The following is a 27,288-nucleotide window of genomic DNA, read 5'->3' as shown; positions in this document are numbered from 1 at the left end:
GTGCATGACCTGGCTTCCTCTAGGTGTCCCCTGCAATTATATAGCAATAATAAAGCTTTCACCTATGATTCCGAAGTAATCTTTTAGTGAAGACTGTTCAGGAAAAAAGTCTTTGTTCATCCATACATTCATATATATAGTACTTGAAAGCATCAAATAAATGAGTGACTCTTGATGATGATAAGGCAACCAATAAAGGTTTTATACAGGAAACCTGTAGTGTTAGCACATTGAACCTGTCATTATGCTGCTTTTTATCTTAGGGGACTTAAGTTTCTTGTTCAAGCATCTGTTAGGGTGGATATTAGAAGAAAATAACCCAATTCAGTAATTCATCTCCACTACAAAACATTTCAGGAAAGAGATTGTATACAGAAATGAATTCTGTGACAAAAGTTACCCATTTCTCTCATTTCACACCGGCTGGATATAGCCAGGCCTCCTAAATTAGTGTCTCAGTAAGACACATCATAGATTCCCTTTAGAAGGTATCCAAGATACACTCAATTTGGGTCTCCTCGCTGAATAGTGAGTCAGCTAGAGAGATCAATGCCTAAAGAATTGTGGGTGCTCATAAACATTGGTTTAACTTAATTGGATCATTCAGACGGAAGATTATCCAGGCTTTCAAATCACTTTACTTCTCCTCTCCATATACTAACATGTGTACAACTGAAACCACTGATTTAGAAATCATTACATAGTGCTGAGCTCTGTCTACTCTATTAGTTTAAATGAATGTATCTCACCTTTAGGACTATCTTCAGAAAAATAATTAAACCTCAAGGTCCCCAATAATTTACAGTACTAAACTAGATAACCACCCTAGAGACACTCTGACAGAAGTAATGCATTAATTACCTGAAGGGAGGTTTCCAAAACTTGCTGTTAGAACTAAGCATCCATGGACAACACTGATAGTGGTCCTTATTCACACGGTTTTACCCTTCAAACAGCCCTTTGTCTTTGATCAGCGCTAACTAGACCCAGGTCCAGCAGGAAATTGCATGGCACACCAGATTCACCGGGGCTTTAAGTTGCTACTCTTCTCCCTTCTCTACTGAAAGCTTGTCCTGAACCAAGCTTTACCCGTGACAGGCCAGCAATAAGAAATTTTATTTGTGCTGTATTTCAGGCTTCTTTTTCTGAGTCAGCATCTTCTCTCTGGCTTCATCATGTACAGAAAGATTCTACGGAGAAAAGTTAATTTAATGCATAAAGGCCTTCTATTTTAGGTTGTCAAACAAACAAGCAGTGCACATTTTAACATTGTCAACCACTGTACTTTTAAAAACCTTCTGGGCGCCTGGGTGGCTCAGTCAGTTGAGCATCTGACTTGGGCTCAGGTCATGATCTCGTGGTCTGTGAGTTCGAGCCCCGCGTCGGGCTCTATGCTCACAGCTCAGAGCCTGGAGCCTGTTTCAGATTCTGTGTCTCCCTCTCTCTCTGCCCCTCCCCCACTCATGCGCTGTCTCTCTCTCTCCGTCAAAAATAAATAAATATTAGAAAAAAATACATAAAAAGCTGAGCATCTTTTTCATACAGTACTACAGCCTCTGGGTTTAGGGGCCTTACATATCAATCTTGTAGAAAGCATTCCTTGCATACATTAATACTTGCCAAATATGATTATGGTTCTGCTTCTAGTTTGCAAATACTCCCTTCACATCTAGTTCATCTGAAGTGGGATCAACTAGCAGATGAAAGATGGAAATATCAGAAACCAAGCATGGACTTTCACTATCTGGGTAGTTACCAGGGATGTGAACTTAAATACACTGTCTTGATAAAGTCCAAGCTGTATGAATACTACTCCAAATCACATTAATGCAGAGCAGTAAGGTGACTGCACATAGATAGATACCTGGTAACTTATGCTTCACAACCAAGATAAATTCTGCAAAAGTGTATTCCAGCTAGAAGGGTCCATAGGAAGCACGTGTACCATTTGTTGTCTATTGCTGGGGCAGGAGATGTCCGCTTAGCTATGAGCAAAGCATTCTGGGGAATAGAAGGCAGCTGTTTCTTTGGAGCAGTGTGTAGAGGATTAGTTATCACATCCCCTATTAATGTCTTCTCTTTACCATCAGACCATTTCCATACGGAGCTTGCAGACATGCTCCAGAAAGGGTTCATAACATGAACTTCAAACAAAGACATTCAGTGATCTGTGTCATCAAAGTCTCCAGTCCTCGGGATTCACTTTACTGCTCCCCATGCTTGGTTTCCTTTCTGCTAAACAGGGGCTAATGACTCTGGCCTTGAGAGACTGTCAGGACGAGGAGGTGAGATAATACAAATCACTCATACGAAAGCCCATTTTTAAATGCTTATGAAGTAGATGTTACCTTTATGGGTCTTAAAAATGTATAAAATCCCACCTTTCACTCTCTCTCACCAATTGTTGTTTACAGATCTTCTAACTCCCTTACAGATACCTTATTTTTCCAATGTCAGCATATTTGCTGCTACCACCTCTAATCTATATATAGTCTTTGTTTCATATTTTTACAAATTGGTTTCATTATCTTTGTGAAACTTCTCCCATTCTCACTGACTTATAAGGACTGGGCTACGAAAGACATCAGTAGCCAATCAAAAATGCTCTTCTTGGGGTGCTTGGGTGGCTGAGTCGGTTAAGTGTCCTGATCGCATGGCTCGTGGTTTGAGCCCCAGATTAGGCTCTGTGCTGACAGGTCGGAGCCTGGAGCCTGCTTCAGATTCTGTGTCTCCCTCTCTCTGCCCTTCCCCTACTTGTGTTCTGTCTCTCTCTCTCTCTCTCAAAATAAATAAAACATTAACTTTTTTTTTCAAATTGAAAAAAATGTTCTTCTTATTTAATCCACAAATGAACCAATCGGAACTTAGTGTGAGGGTAACACTTAGCTCTATAGCTCTGTTCTGCTCTGTTCATTCTGTCTGGAAGTACAGAGGATACTTGCCAATAGTACTTGCCACCAAATAGTGCTCTAGTGATGCAGTGTTTTTAGGCTCAGGGATATTCAGAAAACTACAGTTGTTTGGATAGCTCAACATTGCAGGGACAAAGTTTTATTTTGTTTATTTGTGTATAAATATTTGCATATGCATATCTATCTAAATATATATCTTCCTTGAGAAATATAAATGAAAAATAACTCACTCTCCTAAAAGCTAGCACTAGAGTTTTAATTCTTGGAAAGTTCACATTACAGTTTAATTCTTTGAGGTATGTTAATATACCAACACCCCATAAGGATGGGCATTTTGTCATATATTCAGAAATAAAAATCTATAACCTCAAATATATAGAGTGCTTTGCTAGAGTGGCTGAACATTTCTGATTTGATATATATTTAAACATATTTTAGAATTAGGCCTAAAGTGTGTGCTTAACAAATTTCTGTCAGTTTAGCCATTAAATATGCATTCTCTCACAGCTTAGGTTTGCTTGATAGCTACCATTCTAAATTATGATTTGAAGCTCATATTAAAAAACAACAACAATAGGATAATGATTTGGGCCATAATAATAATTATAATTTTATTCCCACAAAGTTTTTGTAATACTTCCCATTAGTGTGCCATTTAAGTCAATATTTTGTTTAAATAATGGTATACAAGTAAATGTGCTCACTATAGAAAATTAGCAAAAGACATAACTGTAAAAAAGATCACCTCTAATCTCACTACTCAGAGATCCCAATTGTTATGCAGGTAACTGTATACGTATGGAAACAATAATTTCTTAAATTATAGCACTTCATATACTGCTCTAATGGTTTTTATTTCTCCTAAAAATATATTATGTAAGAATTTTATATACTTCTTATAATCCTTCTAAATACGATTTTCTTTTTAATGACCATCTAAGATTTTGCGAAATAAATGACAATTTAGACAATCTGTTGCCTTGAAATTTTTAAATAATAAAATCAAAATCCATTATGATGAAAAAGAGAGAACTTACTGCAGCCAGTTCTGGTCCTCAAGGACTTTCCCTTCAAACATGAAATGCAAGATCATATGAAAGTCAGAGCAAGAGAAGACCCAAAGCCAGCACCCAGCCTTAATTCTGTGTGTTGACACAAAACATTTTCGAAGGCAAGTGGACAGTGAGTCTCCCCAGATTGTCAAATGTGTAATAGAATCCAGACCACTGTGTAACCAGTAATGGCTTCGTTAGCCATAACTCAAAGACATCCCATTTATACTAGGGTCTTTTTTTCAGTAGTGAATAGATTGCATTTAAATTATAAACTTAGAAAGGAGAGGTAAAAGGATTACTGAGTATGAGAGATAAATGAAGAAAAGCAGTAAAGCCTATGGATTCAGAAGGATAAGTCCCCCAGTTCATCTGACATAAGAGGTGGATTACAATGTCTCTGAAGTGGGGGGCAGTTTACTTAGGAATTTAGCAGTAATTTGCATTTAAGGAATCCATTAGTACCATCATATACACACTTCTATCATTGGATGACTAATAGGAATACATGGTATTTGCTTATGATTTTATAGATTCTAATAAAATATGACATTATCTTTTTGAGTCATTCTTATTCAGGGAAAACCTACTTTCCTAGGACTTGGCTGACGTAACCCACATCAACCATTAAATGGCATAATGATGCTGTATCTTTTGACATTGTCTTGTGTATCTTTCTCCCTGTGGCTCATTCTGTCCTAGAAAAAGTATCTCTAAGGAGCAGTGCTTGAATTAATCCCTGCATGCTGATCAACAGAAATTTTTCCTAGAAATAACTAAGTCTGTCAACTGCCCAGGTATTTAGCTCATGCAAAGATGTTCATACAGAAATTCAAGAGGTGAATTGTGCTCTTAAAAAACATTCAGACATTATGGTTTTCTTTGAAGGAACGAGGTTATTTGTGATATTTGCCCCTAGAAACCACCTTAGAAGACATAGATACAAATACATATTTTACATATTCTTCAGTTTAAAAAATTGGCATTACCTAACTTGTAGAGGAGAGATGGGGTGGCGGGGGAGGGGTGGAATGGAATTCAAGAAACAACAGACACCTATGTCAGAGGCATTCAGCTCTGGACTCAACCCAAATCAGAAGCATCCAGTGACTACTCCTCTCTGCCTTTTTCTTTCAGTTACTCACATTGTTTTCTGGCGTAAAGCTGGAAATAGAACAGTGCTTGTTCCCTGCTTTTGTCTGATGATAATTTCGTTGCTGTTGTTTCCTATTCCTAAAATTTGGACTCTTATTTACAAATAGGATTTTAGGAATGATGATGTAATTTCCACATAGCATGGCTCTCAGAAAATTGAGATACCATATTATGGCTACTATGAGAAAGAAAGTTAAAAACGAGCCAGTAAGTATTTGAGGAACACAATGCATTTCATCCATTCTAAGGCATTCATTTTTTCCAGGATGTATTGCAATTAATTTATCTTTAAATTAGCAGACTGTGAATGCTTAAAAGTTTTAGTAATATTTAAAAAAATTATTTTGCTTATTATTTTCCTCTTATCATATACACAAAACGTGGTAACATCTTAAATGGGATGAAATACAATGTTGTGTTTTCAATTTGTAGTAGAAAAACATAAAATTACTCATTGGGGAGTACTTGTAACTGGTATTCTAATACATCAACATAGATTCTCTCTCAAACTCCACTAGACAGAGGAAAACACATTCTCTTGGAAAGATCGCTCACAAAAAAATTCAAAATCTCATCCTCATTCTGTTTAGAAAGTCACTTTCTAAAATCTAACTAATGGGACATTGGGCCAGGGTGGATTAATGAATTCCATAGATAATCCCTCAAAACTCAATTTATTCATTGAATTCACTTCTTTCTCTACTAAACATGTTCCCAAAGATTGATGGGTAACCAGATTAATTAATTTGTTACATATCCTTACCCTTCTTTTCTTAGAGTCAATAATGAATAAAATCCAAAGTCAGAAAGAAGTAGCACAAAGATAATCCCTAATCTGAATAACTACTTCTAAATAACAGAGGGCCTACTATGCTTTAAGTCTTTCTATAGAATTCAAATATTAGACTCAAATATGGATGTCTTACATGTATTCATATTTATGTGTGTATACACACAGTAAGCACACACGTATTTAATTGCATAGCTCTATGTATTTACAAGGCTTTGGCCATAATGTTCTAAAACCACTTAAGAAGGCAAAAATGAACATACTGAAATTTCTTCCTGGGCTAGTAGAGATGAGGGGAAAAGTTATTGGGGTTTTCAAATTTATTCTAAAGAATTTTTTTTAAATACCCACTGACCTACATTAATTGAAAGAAAACCAGTCAACTACAATTGTAATTGTTATCCTGTCAGGTATTTATTAATAGACAGACGGCTGTCATCTTTGTTAAAATGCTCGAAGTTGACAGAATTTCATTTACATAAATGGGTGGAAAATCCTTTTCTTACTTGTCCAACAAACTGGAGACAAAGTGCCTGCCAATGTTTTAATTTCTTTTTCATGTTCTGGTTAGAGAGTGAGAAGAATGCTTTCACTCCACAGTGTCATGAATATGATAATCTATGGAAATCACGGAAAGCAGGTACTTAAGTTAAGCATATACTGTACTATGGGAATCCCTGATGAATTCAAGTCTATTCTGTTTAGAGAAGATGTTGTTGCCTGTGAAGTGACAGACTGCCAGATGTTCATGAAGTAGCACAGTAATGGGCTCAGATCTTAGCATCTTTCCCCAACCCCCACAAATGACAGCATTTACTTCAGGCTACAGAATGGCCTTGCCTTCATTCTTTAAGAACTAATGTTTACGCTTACTTCTCAACTATCAAATCTTCATTTTCTTAATTTTACTTATTTCAACATGTGAAACATAAAATTATATAACTATGTGAGCAATCCTTACTGTATAGGGTGTAGGTAGTCTAAATGTGAAATAAGCAAATTCTCTATCATGTAAAACATGCTTAATCCATTGACTTCCCTTATAAAAGCTGGGGGAAAAATGGTTTTCTGGAGGGAGGGGGAATGTTTTCTCTAGCATATTAAGCACATAGCAAATGTGCTAAAGCATATGTAAGTTCATAATAGAAAACTATAGCACATCGTGAGGATTTCTGTAATAATGATGTTGATGATAAGGACTAACATTTAATAAGTGCCTACTGTTTACCAAGCTCTGGCTTCATTTTATATACTTTATATAAATTATATAATCCTTACTACAACCCTGTGAAATGTTATTCACATTGTATGAATGAGGCAACTGAGACCTTATAAAGATAAAACAAAATTTGACCAGGTCAAAAACGTAGTAAATAATGGAACTAAGATTGAAAGCCAACATCAAAGACTGAACTCTTTATCCTAAATATTCTGCTTCTCATACATTCATTCATTTGAGAATGTACAGCAGGCCAGATATTGTTCAAAGTTCTCGGGAAACATCAGTGAACAAAACTTATGAACATCCTATTCTGGTAGCTCATATCTTCTAGAAAGGATGGAGATACAAAATAAATGAATAAAGAATATGATGATTATCAAAGGGGAGATACACAGAGTATGATCTGGAGGACCTACTTTCCATATAAAGGCCCTAAGACTTATTGGGAACAGCAAAAACACCAGTATGGTTGCAGTGTAGTAAATTAAGAGGAGAGTGGCATAAAATAAAATTGAAGGGGTAGGCAGGAGCCACATAAGCCTGTAGTCATTGCAAAGCTTTTAGGTTTTATTTTAAGTAAATTGGGAAATCATTTGGAGAATTTTAAGTAGAGGAGAGACATGTTCTCATTTCTATCTAAGATAATTGCTCTGGCTACTGTATGGAGAGTACATTATAGCAAGTCAAAAGAGAAAGTAGTCAGATCAGTTAGGAGCATTCCTGGTGAAAGACAGTGGAGCCTTAGACTAGAGCCATATCAATGGAGATGGTGGGAAGTGGAGAGATTTAAGTCATATGTTGAGGGTGGAGCATAGTTTTGCTGAAGGATTGGATCTAGAGGTGAAGATAAAGGGAAAAAATGAATCCAGAATAGCCCTAGATTTTTGGCCTGAACAAATGGGTCAGCAGTCATTCCATTAACTAAAATAGGGAAGACTGGGGAAAGAATACTTGGAGTGAAGTAACAAGGGATCTACTTAAGACATATTAAGTTTGAGATTGCTTTTCAACAATTAATTAAATGTGTTAATTAAGTCACTGGATGTAAGAGTCGGGAGCTCAGTATAAAGAACAGAACTGGAGCTATAAATTTGAAAGCCATAGCTTAAATGATATTTAAAGTCATAAGGCAAGATCAAATCATTTGCAAAGGGTATCCTGACAGAGGGAAAGAAAGAGTGTCTACGACTGAATCTTGGATATTCCAACCTATAGGTTTCAGAGAGAAAGATTTACCCGGTAAGGGAGACATAGAAGTGATGTAGGAAAAAGAGTAGGATAGTATTTTAAGAAGGAGGGAAGGGTCCAGGTTGAATGCTACTGAGAGATAAAGTAAAATGAGCACAAAAGTGTGGCCATATGATTTGCAAAATAAAGGTTGTTGGCCCCATCACCACAGCCTTTGTGTGGCTGGGAAAAGAGGACAGATTTCCAGAAAGAATAACTGAGGAGTGAATGCGAGGTAAGGGTGGAAGAACAGACACTATTATCAGTACCTAAAAGAGATTGGAAGGGAAATAGGTAAATGAAAATGCCTGGAAGTGGCTGCAGAGACAAAGAGTTCTTTTATTTGTTTTGTGTATTTGTTTTTAGGATGAGCGGGATTGGAGCATGTTTGTGTGTTAACAGAAATAATAAGAAAATGAGAGTGAATCATGGGATGGTCAGAGATGAAAATTAAAGAATGATCAGATATATGCAAGACAGAGCCCTCAGTGGCTCCTTTGAAAGAACCAGGACACTTCCCATCATAACAGAAGAAAAGATGGATGACAGCACAGATGAAGGGGATTTATAAAATTTAGAATAGAAAAATTACTTCAGTATTTTAAACTGATAATGTGAGGCAAGAGCCTCAACTGAGAATGAAAAGGAGTGGCAGTTTAGATTTTAGGAGCAAGAAGAAGATATAAAAATGCCACTCGGTAAAGTGAGAAAGCTGAAGAGTGACAGCGGTAACATAGCAAGGCTTGTTGGCACTATTGAGTGCTCACTTGAGGTTATAGTTACGAAGTTGGGACGGGGAGCAGTCATATTCTGCAGCCACCTTCAGTTTTCAAGTGTAAATATGGAATGACTGAATGATTGGGTTAAATATGGGCAAAGATTTAGCCTGATAACTGCAAGAAAAGGTTAGAAGTTGTCATCTGAGAGGATTTGACCTTAAATGGTCAGATATATATGTATCAATGAGAATTGTGATAAATGTTGAATATGTTTATAGAATTATTTCTTTATGTTTAGTCCCATTACTTTATAAACTACTGTGAACTCCCTGAGGATAGGGATCATATCTGTTTTGCCCGCTATTATGTCTTCAATGCTTACCATGTAGAATGAGTCTTTCTTAAGAACACATTTTATTAGATCTTTTCCTTGGTATCTTCTCTTAAAGTACCAAAAGACACATGCTAATTTTAGGTGAAACAGCAGCCAAACAGCTCAGAAAGGACATGGCCACTCAATATAGAGGAGAAGGTGCTAGGCCGGGAGGTGACAGGTCTAGGTTTGAGTTTGCTCTGCCATTAACTGTTACATGGCACTGGGCCTTGTGTGCTTGCCACATCTGTGGGCCTCAGGTTTCATCAATATTATAATAATTCTGTTATTGTGGAAATTAAATTACATAATATGCAAAAATAATTTCTAAAAGTGTAAGTACAAAACTACGTTATTTAGTTTTAGAGTTTGGTCCTGATGCCTCTCAGGACATATGATATTCAGCAACTGGTTGATGTTTGATGACGCTCAGAAAACTATGTACCGATTATTCTGCTCCAAGCCTAATGGCTGGTTTCTTTGACTACTGTTTTCATTTTGTATTAGCCATTGCCAAACAGGAGGCTTATCTCTGTAATAGGCTATGGCAGTCAAGAGCAGGAGGGTCTGAAGACCGGTAGCATAGACGACCGGCCCTAAGGCCTACATAAAGCCCATAAAGCCCAAGTGAATTATTGTTTCCCGAAGCTTAACATTTGATCTAATGCAGTAATTGCCTAGGTTCACACTTGTTCAACAAATGATATTTTTATTAAAAAAATTTTTTTTCAACGTTTATTTATTTTGGGGACAGAGAGAGACAGAGCATGAACGGGGGAGGGGCAGAGAGAGAGGGAGACACAGAATCGGAAACAGGCTCCAGGCTCTGAGCCATCAGCCCAGAGCCCGACGCGGGGCTCGAACTCACGGACCGCGAGATCGTGACCTGGCTGAAGTCGGACGCTTAACCGACTGCGCCACCCAGGCGCCCCAACAAATGATATTTTTAATAAAATGATATTTTTTTAAGATCTATAGCCTATAAATTTTTTGGTTGTTTGATTTTTTGGTTTTTATTTGATTTTGTTGTTTGATTTTTATGAATAGGAGAGTGAAATAGTTGGTTGTTATTGTGTTCTTGGTAGAAAACTTTAAACAAAGAACCAAGAAAATACAAAGAAATTATTTGTGTTGTGCTCTAAACCTTTGAATATAAGGTAATTGTTGAGACTGTACCTTAAAATACCTTACTACTACAAATGCTATTAGGCTGTAGGATGTTGTTAAAATTTAAAGTCACTGTTATTATCGGAATTTAGTTTATGTAATATTATGGATGAGGCCAAATATTACTTGTTTGGTCATTAAGCGTTAGATGAATCTCATTCTTGCCAAGCATTGTGCATAGAGATAAAGTTTCTTTTTTTTATTTATTTAGTATTTATTTATTTATTTTGAGAGAAAAAGAGCATGCAAGCAGAGGAGGGACAGAGAGAGAGAGAGAGAGAGAGAGAGAGAGAGAGAATCCCAAGGTTTCACTCTTAGCACAGAGCCCGATGTGGGGCTCGATCTTACAACTGTGAGATAGTGACTTGAACCAAAATGAAGAGTCAGACACTTAACCAGCTGAGCCACCCAGATGCCCCTAGAGAGAACCTTTCTGAACATTTTATATGAAAAGTGTCAGCATTAAGCTGTGACCCCAATGAGGTTGCAGAAATTTCTTGTCAGTGTAGCTTTTTGGTTGATGTTAATCCTTCATTCATTCATCAAATATTTAATTAAGGCCAACTGTATGCAAAGAACTAAGGGGACGATAAAACAGGTTCAAAAAGTATCCTGTCCTCAGAATGTTTATGATATACTCAGAAAAATAAAAGCATGCATAAGTAATGCTAATATAGTTTAGAAAGTAAAAGAAGAAACAGAGAGGAAAATCCAAAATTTGTGAGGCAGTGACTGCCTTCAGTAGCGACCTAGGTATAGATATGAATTTTATCTTATGGACGTTTGCTAGTGTTTCCATGTGAGCATGCAGAAGCTATTGTTTATGGAGCACTTTGCCACACATATAAAAGATTCTTTCCCATGTTAAATACTCCCTACTAGTATGGTAATTAATTATCTTAGAAAATTCTTTCTTTTCAACTAAAAACTTGTACTTTTCTTTTCTCTCCAATATAAATCTCCTGCTTAGCATTGAAACCCTAAAACTTGACTTTTAAAATGATCATCATTTTTTCCAATGTGTCCTGTACAGTAACTCCAAATAGGGTTTTTGATTGGATCAAAATGTGATATTTTATGCCCTATGCCACACTTTCAGGTAAAAAGGCTTAAAGCAGTCATCCCGGTGTTGCTGTGTAGGAAAATCTCAAGTATCATATTGAATAAATATGGAAAAGACTGATTAATCTCCTACTCTTGCTCCAAATAGAGCCTGAATCCTGAATACATTTTTCATATTTATAGCAGGCCCATTTTCCTCATCACCCTACTTTTCTGTTTTCCTTTGCTTTCATCCCATTGTATGAAGTAATTTTTATTCCATTTTCCCTCATTGGCTTTTGCCCTTGACATTTTATGCAATATTTAGCCATGAAAGCAGTAGCATTTTGAAGGCGAATTTCCAAGGCAAATTATTTCACCCAAGTCTTCCTAAGGCATTGGAAGGACTATAGCTTAGGAAGTCTTTCTTCATGTGAGGCTAGTATTCTGTGACATTTTTATAATGCAGAGTACTCATTTTATCTTTATATTGTAAAGATGTAAAATAACCGTACATAAATACAAATTATGTTCACTATAATAAAGTAACACTTAGGTTCTGTATTGCTTTGTAGTTTTCAAAATAGTAAAAGTTGTATTTTCATAATCCATTAGTGCCTTCCTATTTCAAACACTTGTTCCGAAGAGCAAGTAGGCAGAATGGTCGTTGCTGTCCCCATTGTACACAGATGAAAACTGAGGCCCACATAGGGAAGTGACTTGTCTTAGAGACCAAGTGTGTTCATCTCTGCACCCAAAGACCAGGGATCATTCTGTATATTGCAGTACTTTAGTAGAAAGATTCATTTTCTTCCAACGTCCTGTAACTTTCCACACCAAATAATACCATACATGTGCTTATGTTTTATTCTTACTGACTTGGCAATTTCGTGTCTGACCTCACTATTCTCCACTTCTAATATGCACGTGGTTGATTTTGTATAGATAGTGTCTTCAGTGACTTGTAACCAAACCAAATTCTGTAAAGATAATTACAGTGAAGCATTGGTTGTGATCTGTATAGACTCCTCAATTTATGCAGATTATAATAGCCTTCATTTAACAAATATTTTATTTATTTTAATTGTCTATACATTTATTATTATTTCACAATGAGAAGTAGCCAAGATATTTGTGGTTGTACCTTCCACCAGTAAAGGCTGAAACAGTTCATGAACTCACCCAACCTTGGAAGTTTGAAAACATTCTTCATATTTTACAGCTTAAAAGGACTCAGCATGTTCTGTAAATAGGAGGGAAAGAGTTATAATTTGTGACTCAGTCCAATATTTCATCCACAGACTGTGGATGCGATGCCACCTGGTCATAAACCCTGAGGATTTCTAACTGTGAATTTGAAAACAAAACAAAACATATCACTGGAAGGAACCTTATAAATTATCTGGTCCAACCCCATCATTTTACAGATGAGGAAACTGAGGCTCAGAGGAATCATAGCTCCCACAGGTCACAAAACGAGCGGATATTCGAGCTAGGATCAGAGCTCCACCTTCTAACTCTAAAGTGCTATTTCCAGTATTACCTCCCCCAGAAAGATGCCTCCCATGGGGCATTACTTCTGGAGAATGAAGTATATTAAATTCACATTTGGCTGCTAATCATTTTCTCAGCAGCTCTATGGTATTTCATTAACTGCCGCATGTAACACTCTGGCCTTTCACCTGTATTAACTTGAGCTCATTAAACTTGAGGCCAATAATAAACAGGACTGAACTAACACAGATATTTTGCATGGTATGTGTTCAGCATTTTTTTTAAATGGTGTCTATCGTGTGAAACATTTTTCCCTTCATGGTTTATGGAATGGGAAAAAACAGGAAGCACAGATTTCAAGGAATGGATTATATGTGTAGTATGCCTCCTTATATCAATCAAAGATATATTAAATACTCATTTTATACAAAGCTTTGTGAGGATTATAAAGAAACGTGAGTGACAGCACAGCAGAGGGTCTAGGCATCTGGCAGACAGAGATTTGAATCCTGGCTCTGCCATTTTTTTTTCTCAGTTTATTTATTTTTAGAGAGAGAAACTGGGAGAACGGCAGAGGGAGAGAACTCACACTTAGCGTGGAGCCCAACGCAGGGCTCTATTCCACGACCTAAGCCATTTCTGTAACTGTCTTCTCATCTGTAAAATGGGACAAGAACAATACCCACCCCACAGGGTTGCAATATAGAACAGATAATGTACTCATGTGCTTTGCAAAGGGCCTGGTGTATAGCAATGCTCAATAAATGTACTGATTTTGATGAAGATAGTGATGGCAATGCAAGTCCTTTCTTCATAGAACTTCTAATCACCTCTCATTACAGCTGTTGTTGAGGAAGTTGATTTTCCCCAAGGTTTCTCCCCACTTCATTTCTACAGAATACAAGCAAGCATCCTGCAGAGTGACTATTTAACCCTTGCCCAGTTTCCCACCAACATTATTTCATGGTCATTTTGACTGAGAAGTAACTCTTTTGCAGCTCACAGCTTATGCAGCCACCAGTTAACACAAGTCCTTATGTGATTCTGAAAGTGTTTGAGATTCTGACTGAGCAAGGGATGATGAGAGTGGAGGGGTCATTTGCAGAAAGAAGAGCTGCAAAGAGGTAGAGAGAAAGAGGTCTGTTAGAGAAGTGTTCTGTGTCATAAAGAATGACAGCTGGGTGGTTTCGGGCAGAAGTCACTGTCAGAGTAGGGCTGAAGCAGTCAGAGGGCATTGTGGGAGTGAAGATCGGTGTTGGACTGTTGGGGTCGGGGTTCATGGTCATTATTTGTTCTTTATTTTCCAGAGTGCCATAGACTCTTATAACAAAACAAAACAAAAAAAATTATAGATCATCTATTCACTTTCCGGCTTCTACCAGAATCCCATCTCTCAACCTTCTGGATCATTATCTTCTTTCTACCACAAGTACCCTCCCGTAAACCACCATAGGGATCTACATTCTGCTACCATAGGGATCTACACATATTGTCAAAGATCCGGTGTTTCCCTACACCCTAAGGAACAAAAATCCAAACTGCTGTGCCCAGAATTCAGGGCCCTCCATAGATTTCCCAGCTGTAGCACTCTCAACAATAGCCAAATTGTGGAAAGAGCCTAAATGTCCATCAACTGATGAATGGATAAAGAAATTGTGGTTTATATACACAATGGAGTACTACATGGCAATGAGAAAGAATGAAATATGGCCCTTTTTAGCAACGTGGATGGAACTGGAGAGTGTGATGCTGAGTGAAATAAGCCATACAGAGAAAGACAGATACCATATGTTTTCACTCTTATGTGCATCCTGAGAAACTTAACAGAAACCCATGGGGGAGGGGAAGGGAAAAAAAAAAAGAGGTTAGAGTGGGAGAGAGCCAAAGCTAAAGAGACTCTTAGAAACTGAGAACAAAACTGAGGGTTGATGGGGGGTGGGAGGGAGGGGGGAGGGTGAGTGATGGGTATTGAGGAGGGCACCTTTTGGGATGAGCACTGGGTGTTGTATGGAAACCAATTTGACAATAAATTTCATATATTGAAAAAAAAAAATTTCCCAGCTGTATCCACGGCTACTCCCCCAGTTACATGCCATATTTTAGCTTTATAAGAATGAGTTCATCCTGTGTTTTTTTTTCAACTTTCATGCCTTTACTCATCCATTCATTTATCTTTCTCATCTCTTTCCAGCACCACATACTATTTCTTCCTGTTATAATCTTTCATCACAGTTTAAATTCCTCCTTCACTAGAAAGTCTTCCTTAATCTCTTAGCTGGAATTAATTGCTCATTTGGATCAGGGTTACATCAACCTGTTTGCGCATCTGTTTCTCTACTTATTGTATTCTCCCTTAAAACTACCTAGAGAACCCAGATGTAAGCTGAAATCACTCAGTCCCGTCCTTCTGGAAATTGCTACAAAATCCCTGGAGATTATGTTCTCTAGGTCACTTCCGGCTATAAATTTCCCCTCTCATTGAATTCTGCATCTCCCTCAATCTTACTTCTTGTTGGTTCCTATTCTTTGAGCTATATGCCAACCCAACCATGAAACTCAAGCCTATTTTGCTGATTTTCTTCCAAATTTCTCTCTAAGTCATATAAGTATGTAGGAGACTTATGTAAGTTTTAAGGGTCGGAGAGGAGGATTTCAATTGCAGCAACACAGACAGCTTGACATTGAATATTAGCTCTTCCTCTTTATAAAAGTCCTCCAGCCCTCATACCATCAGGCTCTGCTTCCTTTCTGTCCCTCCCTCTTCCTTCTCTTTTTCTCTTTCCCCCCACCCTCTCCCTTATCTCTCTTCTACCCCTGCTTCAGAATTCTGCATTCCTCCTGCATATTGGTTTGGCCATCTCTTTGTTTTTGTTTCTCCTAAATCATGCCACAGGGCATAATCTCCCAAGCTCCAAGCTAAAGGTACTATTTTAAAAGTTACCGCTTTGGGGCGCCAGGTGGCTCAGTCAATGAAGCAGCTAAGTGTCCAACTTCGGCTCAGGTCATGATCTTGCAGTTTGTGGGTTTGAGTCCCACATCAGGCTCTCTGCTAACAGCTCAGAGCCTGGAGCCTGCTTCAGATTCTGTGTCTCCCTCTCTCTCTGCCCCTCCCCTGCTTCCTCTCTGTCCGTCTCTCTCTCAAAAATGAATAAACATTAAAAAAAATTAACTTACCACTTTAAACAGTGAAGTTTGTTTCTTTAGAGGAAGCTGATAGGCATCATTTAAATATTTCAGCAGAAAATAATAATTTTCTCACCTCACTTTCAAAGACCACGAGTCAGTCTTCCTCTCAAGGCCATAAACTGCTTTTAAAAAGAAGCACCTCCTACTTGTCTCTGTGGCCCCACCACCTGCACTCTGTGGCCAAAAGCAGGTCTTACCTCCTTCATCCTTTGTTAGCATTCCATTAATGTTAGATTTTCTTCTCTTGATTGACATTCTCCCTAACATACATTCTGATGTTATCTCCTCACAACAAAATGTGCTCTGCTTCCCCTTCACAGAGGAAACTCCTCACTCTCCTGTATCTTACTAAACAGAGAGCACAGGGTTAGCAGTCGGCTGGCTCTCCAAGACCTCTTCCAAAGTGGGACCCTTCTCCCTCTGGTGTTTCTCCCACCTGGAGGGTTCTCTTCCCCCTTCCTGACCGTCACACCTCCATCTTCACCATTTGCCAACGTATCCTTCAAAATTTAGCTCAGATGTCACCTCTTCTAGAAAAGCTCTGACCCATCAGCCTGGGTTAGGTACACACTGTCATTGCACATCTAGCATCCTGTGTCCCCTCTGCCTCAGCCCTTGTCTCAGGGTACTGTGATTGTTATTAACTATAGGTTCTTTAAGGTCACAGATTGTCTTTTATAAATACCTTTCAAAGTCTGGCTGGCACTTTATAAATGTCTTTGAATTTATGAATCACAGCTGTTGAATAAGTAAGGTATGTTTTACTTCATATAATTTTAATATTAAATGGACCTGTTTATATAATTTCTTTCTGAAAGTAATTGTTTCAGGTTGTCTGACATTTCAAATAACCAGCAGAATTGTTAAAATACATTCAAGATATTCATTCATTGATTGGTTAAGTTTCAAAACATATTTTACACCTATTATGTGCTGGATCAAAAACTAACTCTCTAGGACCTCAAGCGGGGATGATGGAGGCATAGGCTAATAGCGATAAGGCAGAAAATGCAGCAGGTGCAGAAGTTAAAGAATGCCCAGAGTATTCTGGAGCACTGTGAGGGGCCCCTAACACTGTAGGGAAGCGAGTCAATTAAGGAGATACTTAGATGCTATGAAACCCAAGCTGAGGCTACAATGCCAAATAGTCCTCTACCCGATGAAAAAGACTGGCAGGGGCTTCCCCAGCAGAGGGGATGTATGAGCCAACAGGGAAATACAGAGCATGGTACGCAATGCAATATAAGCAGTTAAGGCTTATGGGAATAAATTGGTAGGCATGCACTTTGCAAATGTTATTCCATCTAATGCTTATACCAACATCGTGTGTTAGATACTGTCATTCTCATTTCATTGATAACGAAAGCTAGTAGCAGAATGGTTAAGTAATTGGCTTATAGTCACACAGCTAATAAGTGTAAAACTGTGATTTTACTTTTTTATTTTTTTATATATGAAATTTATTGTCAAATTGGTTTCCATACAACACCCAGTGCTCATCCCAAAAGGTGCCCTCCTCAATACCCATCACCCACCCTCTCCTCCCTCCCACCCCCCATCAACCCTTAGTTTGTTCTCAGTTCTCAACAGTCTCTTATGCTTTGGCTCTCTCCCACTCTAACCTCTTTTTTTTTCCTTCCCCTCCCCTATGGGTTCCTGTTAAGTTTCTCAGGATCCACATAGGTGTGAAACCATATGGTATCTGTCTTTCTCTGTATGGCTTATTTCACTTAGCATCACACTCTCCAGTTCCATCCACGTTGCTACAAAAGGCCATATTTCATTTTTTCTCATTGCCACATAGTATTCCATAGTGTATATAAACCACAATTTCTTTATCCATTCATCAGTTGATGGACATTTAGGCTCTTTCCATAATTTGGCTATTGTTGAGAGTGCTGCTATGAACATTGGGGTACAAGTGCCCCTATGCATCAGTACTCCTGTGTCCCTTGGATAAATTCCTAGCAGTGCTATTGCTGGGACATAGGGTAGGTCTATTTTTAATTTTCTGAGGAACCTCCACACTGCTTTCCAGAGAGGCTGCACCAATTTGCATTCCTACCAACAGTGCAAGAGGGTTCCCGTTTCTCCACATCCTCTCCAGCATCTATAGTCTCCTGATTTGTTCATTTTGGCCACTCTGACTGGCGTGAGGTGATACCTGAGTGTGGTTTTGATTTGTATTTCCCTGATAAGGAGCGACGCTGAACATCTTTTCATGTGCCTGTTGGCCATCCGGATGTCTTCTTTAGAGAAGTGTCTATTCATGTTTTCTGCCCATTTCTTCACTGGGTTATTTGCTTTTCGGGTGTGGAGTTTGGTGAGCTCTTTATAGATTTTGGATACTAGCCCTTTGTCCGATATGTCATTTGCAAATATCTTTTCCCATTCCGTTGGTTGCCTTTTAGTTTTGTTGGTTGTTTCCTTTGCTGTGCAGAAGCTTTTTATCTTCATAAGGTCCCAGTAATTCACTTTTGCTTTTAATTCCCTTGCCTTTGGGGATGTGTCGAGGAAGAGATTGCTACGGCTGAGGTCAGAGAGGTCTTTTCCTGCTTTCTCCTCTAAGGTTTTGATGGTTTCCTGTCTCACATTCAGGTCCTTTATCCATTTTGAGTTTATTTTTGTGAATGGTGTGAGAAAGTGGTCTAGTTTCAACCTTCTGCATGTTGCTGTCCAGTTCTCCCAGCACCATTTGTTAAAGAGACTGTCTTTTTTCCATTGGATGTTCTTTCCTGCTTTGTCAAAGATGAGTTGGCCATACGTTTGTGGGTCTAGTTCTGGGGTTTCTATTCTATTCCATTGGTCTATGTGTCTGTTTTTGTGCCAATACCATGCTGTCTTGATGATGACAGCTTTGTAGTAGAGGCTAAAGTCTGGGATTGTGATGCCTCCTGCTTTGGTCTTCTTCTTCAAAATTACTTTGGCTATTCGGGGCCTTTTGTGGTTCCATATGAATTTTAGGATTGCTTGTTCTAGTTTCGAGAAGAATGCTGGTGCAATTTTGATTGGGATTGCATTGAATGTGTAGATAGCTTTGGGTAGTATTGACATTTTGACAATATTTATTCTTCCAATCCATGAGCAGGGAATGTCTTTCCATTTCTTTAAATCTTCTTCAATTACCTTCATAAGCTTACTATAGTTTTCAGCATACAGATCCTTTACATCTTTGGTTAGATTTATTCCTAGGTATTTTATGCTTCTTGGTGCAATTATGAATGGGATCAGTTTCCTTATTTGTCTTTCTGTTGCTTCATTGTTAGTGTATAAGAATGCAACTGATTTCTGTACATTGATTTTGTATCCTGCAACTTTGCTGAATTCATGTATCAGTTCTAGCAGACTTTTGGTGGAGTCTGTCGGATTTTCCATGTATAATATCATGTCATCTGCAAAAAGCGAAAGCTTGACTTCATCTTTGCCAATTTTGATGCCTTTGATTTCCTTTTGTTGTCTGATTGCTGATGCTAGAACTTCCAGCACTATGTTAAACAACAGCGGTGAGAGTGGGCATCCCTGTCGTGTTCCTGATCTCAGGGAAAAAGCTCTCAGTTTTTCCCCGTTGAGGATGATGTTAGCTGTGGGCTTTTCATAAATGGCTTTTATGATCTTTAAGTATGTTCCTTCTATCCCGACTTTCTCAAGGGTTTTTATTAAGAAAGGGCGCTGGATTTTGTCGAAGGCCTTTTCTGCATCGATTGACAGGATCATATGGTTCTTCTCTTTTTTTTTTTTTTTTGTTAATGTGATGTATCACGTTGATTGATTTGCGAATGTTGAACCAGCCCTGCATCCCAGGAATGAATCCCACTTGATCATGGTGAATAATTCTTTTTATATGCCGTTGAATTCGATTTGCTAGTATCTTATTGAGAATTTTGGCATCCATATTCATCAGGGATATTGGCCTGTAGTCCTCTTTTTTTACTGGGTCTCTGTCTGGTTTGGGAATCAAAGTAATACTGGCTTCATAGAATGAGTCTGGAAGTTTTCCTTCCCTTTCTATTTCTTGGAATAGCTTGAGAAGGATAGGTATTATCTCTGCTTTAAACGTCTGGTAGAACTCCCCTGGGAAGCCATCTGGTCCTGGACTCTTATTTGTTGGGAGATTTTTGATAACCGATTCAATTTCTTCGCTGGTGATGGGTCTGTTCAAGCTTTCTATTTCCTCCTGATTGAGTTTTGGAAGAGTGTGGGTGTTCAGGAATTTGTCCATTTCCTCCAGGTTGTCCAATTTGTTGGCATATAATTTTTCATAGTATTCCCTGATAATTGTTTGTATCTCTGAGGGATTGGTTGTAATCATTCCATTTTCATTCATGATTTTATCTATTCGGGTAATCTCCCTTTTCTTTTTGAGAAGCCTGGCTAGAGGTTTGTCAATTTTGTTTATTTTTTCAAAAAACCAACTCTTGGTTTCGTTGATCTGCTCTACAGTTTTTTTAGATTCTATATTGTTTATTTCTGCTCTGATCTTTATTATTTCTCTTCTTCTGCTGGGTTTAGGCTGACTTTGCTGTTCTGCTTCTATTTCCTTTAGGTGTGCTGTTAGATTTTGTATTTGGGCTTTTTCTTGTTTCTTGAGAGGCCTGGATTGCAATGTATTTTCCTCTCAGGACTGCCTTCACTGCGTCCCAAAGCGTTTGGATTGTTGTATTTTCATTTTCGTTTGTTTCCATATATTTTTTAATTTCTTCTCGAATTGCCTGGTTGACCCACTCATTCGTTAGTAGGGTGTTCTTTAACCTCCATGCTTTGGGAGGTTTTCCAGACTTTTTTCTGTGGTTGATTTCAAGCTTCATAGCATTGTGGTCTGAAGGTATGCATGGTATGATTTCAATTCTTGTAAACTTATGAAGGGCTGTTTTGTGACCCAGTATATGATCTATCTTGGAGAATGTTCCATGTGCACTGGAGAAGAAAGTATATTCTGTTGCTTTGGGATGCAGAGTTCTAAATATATCTGTCAAGTCCATCTGTTCCAATGTCTCATTCAGGGCCCTTGTTTCTTTATTGACCGTGTGTCTAGATGATCTATCCATTTCTGTAAGTGGGGTGTTAAAGTCCCCTGCAATTACCACATTCTTCTCAATAAGGTTGCTTATGTTGATGAGTAATTGTTTTATATATTTGGGCGCTCTGGTATTCGGCGCATAGACATTTATAATTGTTAGCTCTTCCTGATGGATAGACCCTGTCACTATTATATAATGTCCTTCTTCATCTCTTGTTACAGCCTTTAATTTAAAGTCTAGTTTGTCGGATATAAGTATGGCTACTCCAGCTTTCTTTTGGCTTCCAGTAGCATGATAAATAGTTCTCCATCCCCTCACTCTCAATCTAAAGGTGTCCTCAGGTCTAAAATGAGTCTCTTGTAGACAGCAAATAGATGGGTCTTGTTTTTTATCCATTCTGATACCCTATGTCTTTTGGTTGGCGCACTTAATCCATTTACATTCAGTGTTATTCTAGAAAGATATGGGTTGAGAGTCATTGTGATGTCTGTATGTTTTATGCTTGTAGTGATGTCTCTGGTACTTTGTCTCACAGGGTCCCCCTTAGGATCTCTTGGAGGGCTGGTTTAGTGGTGACAAATTCCTTCAGTTTGTGTTTGTGTGGGAAGACCTTTATCTCTCCTTCGATTCTAAATGACAGACTTGCTGGATAAAGGATTCTCGGCTGCATATTTTTTTCTGTCTAGCACACTGAAAATCTCGTGCCAATTCTTTCTGGCCTGCCAAGTTTCAAAAGAGAGATCAGTCACGAGTCTTATAGGTCTCCCTTTATATGTGAGGGCACATTTACCCCTTGCTGCTTTCAGAATTTTCTCTTTATCCTTGTATTTTGCCAGTTTCACTATGATATGTCGTGCAGAAGATCGATTCAAGTTACGTCTGAAGGGAGTTCTCTGTGCCTCTTGGATTTCAATGCCTTTTTCCTTCCCCAGTTCAGGGAAGTCTCAGCTATTATTTCTTCAAATACCCCTTCAGCACCTTTCCCTCTCTCTTCCTCCTCTGGGATACCAATTATGCGTATATTATTTCTTTTTAGTGTATCACTTAGTTCTCTAATTTTCCCCTCATACTCCTGGATTTTTTTATCTCTCTTTTTCTCAGCTTCCTCTTTTTCCATAACTTTATCTTCTAGTTCACCTATTCTCTCCTCTGCCTCTTCAATCCGAGCCGTGGTGGTTTCCATTTTGTTATGCATTTCGTTTAAAGCGTTTTTCAGCTCCTCGTGACTGTTCCTTAGTCCCTTGATCTCTGTAGCAAGAGATTCTCTGCTGTCAGCTATACTGTTTTCAAGCCCAGCGATTAATTTTATGACTATTATTCTAAATTCACTTTCTGTTATATTATTTAAATCCTTTTTGATCAGCTCATTAGCTGTTGTTATTTCCTGGAGATTCTTCTGAGGGGAATTCTTCCGCTTGGTCATTTTGGATAGTCCCTGGCGTGGTGAGGACCTGCACGGCACTTCCCCTGTGCTGTGGTGTATAAGTGGAGTTGGTGGGCGGAGCCACAGTCAGACCTGATGTCTGCCCCCAGCCCACCACTGGGGCCACAGTCAGACTGGTGTGTGCCTTCTCTTCCCCTCTCCTAGGGGCGGGATTCACTGTGGGGTGGGGTGGCCTGTCTGGGCTACTTGCACACTGCCAGGCTTGTGATGCTGGGGATCTGGCGTCTTAGCTGGGGTGGGTAGGCAAGGTGGACAGGGGCAGGAGGGGCAGGCTTAGCTTGCTTCTCCTTAGGTGATCCACTTCAGGAGGGGCCCTGTGGCAGCAGGAGGGAGTCAGATCCGCTGCCGGAGGTTTGGCTCCGCAGAAGCGCAGAGTTGGGTGTTTGCGCGGAGCGAGCAAGTTCCCTGGCAGGAACTGGTTCTCTTTGGGATTTTGGCTGGGGGATGGGCGGGGGAGATGGCGCTGGCGAGCGCTTTTGTTCCCCTCCAAACTGAGCTCTGTCGTCGGGGGGCTCAGCAGCTCTCCTTCCCTTTGTCCTCCAGCCTTCCCGCTTTCTGAGCAGAGCTGTTAACTTATGACCTCCGAGACGCTAAGTCGCGCTTGCTGTCGGAACAAAGTCCGTCAGGCCCCTCCGCTTTTTGCAAGCCAGACTCGGGGGCTCTGCTTGGCCGGCGAGCCGCCCCTCCGCCCCGGCTCCCTCCCGCCAGTCCATGGAGCGCGCACCGCCTCGCCACCCTTCCTACCCTGTTCCGTGGGCCACTTGTCTGCGCTTGGCTCCGGCGATTAGCGGTTCTGCTAATCCTCTGGTGGTTTTCTGGGTTATTTAGGAAGGTGTAGGTGGAATCTAAGTGATCAGCAGGACGCGCGGTGAGCCCAGCGTCCTCCTACGGCGCCATCTTCCGCAAGTCTCCAAAACTGTGATTTTAATGCAAATTTGACTTCTAAACCAGCTCTCTAACCACTATGCAAATGTTGGCTTTCTTCTTTTGCTAAGAAGCATGAACTATTGTTGCTTTTGACTGATTCAGACATCAGATAGTTTATCAAAAGTTGCACTCTTAAATTTATCAGATCAAACTAATAGTTATACTTCATTAATTTCATATGCTTTGCATGTCCAACTCCAGTGTCCCCATTTACATCATTGGGCACCATGTAGTATTATGATAATATGTAGATGGTCCTTTTCTCTTTGCCTGCTTATTGTTTTCCACTGTCCACATTTGATAATATCATGAAAAATCGTTTACTGTTATATCAGCGATTAAGTATTACATGCCAGTTACTCATGGGAAAAATCTGAGTTTCTGACTTTAAGCCATGCTAAAACAAATTTTGAAATAGAAATCAGGGTCAAATGTACGTAATTGCTTACTCTTGTAATTGAGAGAAGGGAAGAAGAAAAGTAGCTGAATTCAGACAGAACAAAACAGAGACCTCTCACTTAGTCTCCCATCTTGCATCATGCTGAGCTCACAGTGGTTGAAATTAAGGTATTTTAGAAACATACTCAGAGAACCCATGCTCCCAGCAGTTGTTCACCAAATTTCATATTTTAAGTATCTAAAAAGTATCCCATTGGCTTCTGGAGTTTTGTTTTGTTTTTTTTAAGATTAACTCTGAAGTTTTATTTTCCTTTTTCTCTCCAATTAATGGTCATTTGATTGAGATCAAACGGTTTTCCACGAAAAACCATTTGGTATATCATTCCTTTAGATAACTACAATAACCAGGAATACTTAATATATAATTCAATATGACACTAGACTGTCATGAATGGCAAGAGGTACTTATGAAATTAATAACAATGATGAGTGTACATATGGAAATTATTGAACCTTGAACCTTTAATGTAGTACAAGACAGTTCCTGGTCCAGAGCTGGCATTTGATATTGTATTTGTTGAATAAATGAAAAATAATAGTGTAACCAAGTCATATGTGAACATGTTTTTTGTAAAAAAAAAAAAAAAAGTCAATTCTTAGATAGTTGTGAAACATATATCCTTTATATTTAACTTATTTCTTGGTCCATCAGTGTATACATTTGCACACATGCACAAACAATTTTACATATATACTATATATATTATGTGTATATACACATATATATTTGGATTTCAGGTTTATGCTGAGTGTGATATATATATTGTACTTAGTATATGGTGTGTGTGTTTATATATATGTGTATGTACATATACATATATATGTATATTGCGCCCAGTGTAAACCTGAAATCCTTTTATCTTTTAACTTATTACCATTTGGATATCAAAGTGACTACTTACTGTGCTGTTATTGTTTCCCATCAGATAAGACACTATGATTAGGAAAATAGAGTTGATCCATTATAGTACTATCCACCAGTGCTATTAGCCAACTTGCTGCCGTTCTCATAAAAATTACGCAATTTAAACTGGAAGATACCAGTACCTGCTTCTATTAGAAACAAGAACCCTTTTCTACTTCATAATATGCTCAATTACCTTTAGATTGATCCATGAATAAATTATAATCCAAATAGACTTCTTTACCTTAAAGCTTTGCTGGCTTAAGATACCATTGTTGATTCATTATGTTGTCACTTTTCTATCGGCAATGTAATGCTTTTTATATCTGGATAGAGACAGTTTTCATGTGAGATACTGTTATCTTTAAATGAGTAGGATTTAGCTTTTCTGGTGAGAACAAATTCATCAGTGATGAATCCCTGGAGAAAGTATTGAAACAACAATCATACCATTTCTGAGCTTTGTTCAGTTCATCAGTTACAAAGCAGCTTTTGATAGTCCTAAAGAAGTTTTTTCTTTGTTTAAGAAATATAGCATGACGCTCAAAACCTCTCACTTTGGGTTACTGCGGGCTACAACTTTTTCTGTAAGAAAATAATGAATGAAGAGGAAAAGCTCCTGCTGCTGGCTCTGTCAGGCTCTGCTGCCTCTCCTCCTGCAATAGGAAATCAATTAACTATATGTTCAGGCAGAGATTTGAACTAAATGCTTTATTAATCATCACTGATTACGCACATACACAGCGGCCAACTATGCATTCACCTTCACTATTTCTTAGTTTTATTTTGCTTTTTGCTGGTTTTTGTTTACTTGGTTTTTTTTTTTTTTGTTTTGTTTTTGTTTTTTTTTTTTTTGGCAAGATCAGAACAGAAATGTATGCCTAAATGTAGAATATGTAAAGGTGGTCATCTGGTACAGGAGAGAATGGATCTTTTGTATTTTCAGAAAGTTTAACTCTTAAAATGCTCAGTACCCAGATATGGTAGAGGCATCATAATACATCACAGAGTAATTTTTGTAAAAAGCGCTAAACTTTCTCATACTAATTTCCAGAAAGCAAAATCACTATGGCAGCTTTGATGTTTTGGAAGGTGGTACTACACCTCATTTCTAGGATTTCCATATGGCAGTGAGAAGCTACACACAAATGGACCAATTTGACTTGGAGATGAATGGTGGAAGGTTGAGGGGGCCGTCACTGATACCGTGTGTGGGTGTGCTTTCAATTTAAAGAAAGAATTGGCAACAGTTTTCCTTCTTTTCCATTGATTCTTCTAACTAACACACAAAGAAAATCCTATAGGAAACTTTATGTTATATTGAGAGGCTCTCCTTAGGACTAATTATAAAAGAACAGAATGTTATAATGATAGCCCTGTTAGCTATAGAAAGGCAACATAATTTGAACATGTGGTCAACCACTGCAAAAAAAAAATTATAGAAAATATCATGCTGGTAGATGTTTACTTAGGCTGTATTCTGCTCAGCACCAAGGGATTTTTAAATATTATTATTGTTGTTATTTTTATTACCATCATTGGAACAATTTGAAAGTATCACAGTTTAAAGTTAACTACTTTATTTCTCTCTCTTTGGATAAAGAATAATATAAATGGAAGAAAAAAATCTCCTCTGGTTTATGGTTAAAAGAAGATAGATCAAAAAGGTTCCAGGAATTATTTCTTTTGAATAACATGTATAGAACTCTTAGATGGAGTTAGATTCGGTTGAGTAAGGTAAGACCCAATCAGGGAATCAGAATAATGGTTCAAAGTTTCATTGAGCTTGCCACCACAAGAGACCTGCTAGAAACAGAGGTCACTTGTTTCAACATTTAAGGATGTTTGATAATCTTCAAGAATACAAGATTAGGATTTCGGTGCCCTTGGTATGTAAGAGAAGTGTGGAGAGAGTGATAGTCCAACAAGAACTATGTCATGTGGGGTGCCTGGGTGGCTCAGTCGGTTAGGCATCTGACTTCAGCTCAGGTCATGATCTTGCAGTCTGTGAATTCGAGCCTCACATCCGGCTCTGTGCGGACAGCTCATAGCCTGGTTCCTGCTTCAGGTTCTGTGTCTCCCTCTCTATCTGCCTCTCCCCCACTAGCACTTGTCTCTCTCTCTCTCCCCCTCCCTCAAAAATAAATAAACATTAAATACTTTAAAAAAACCAACAAAACTATGTCATGTGGACATGC

The 27,288-nt window shown here is 38.5% G+C and overlaps 1 protein-coding gene and 1 pseudogene across 1 annotated transcript in view; one reads left to right on the top strand and one right to left on the bottom strand.

Moving 5' to 3' along the window:
* DPYD (dihydropyrimidine dehydrogenase) overlaps positions 1–27,288 on the top strand; it is an 891,530-nt gene that overhangs the window by 833,823 nt on the left and 30,419 nt on the right. The window lies entirely within an intron of this gene.
* On the bottom strand, positions 7–2,551 carry LOC121027530 (AKT-interacting protein-like; annotated as a pseudogene).

Source organism: Herpailurus yagouaroundi, unplaced genomic scaffold, assembly GCF_014898765.1.
Source record: "Herpailurus yagouaroundi ecotype Mexico unplaced genomic scaffold, PumYag 77, whole genome shotgun sequence".
NCBI classification, from domain to species: Eukaryota; Metazoa; Chordata; class Mammalia; order Carnivora; family Felidae; genus Herpailurus; species Herpailurus yagouaroundi.
Note: the sequence above shows the minus strand (reverse complement) of the source record. Positions and strands in the feature narration are given on the sequence as shown.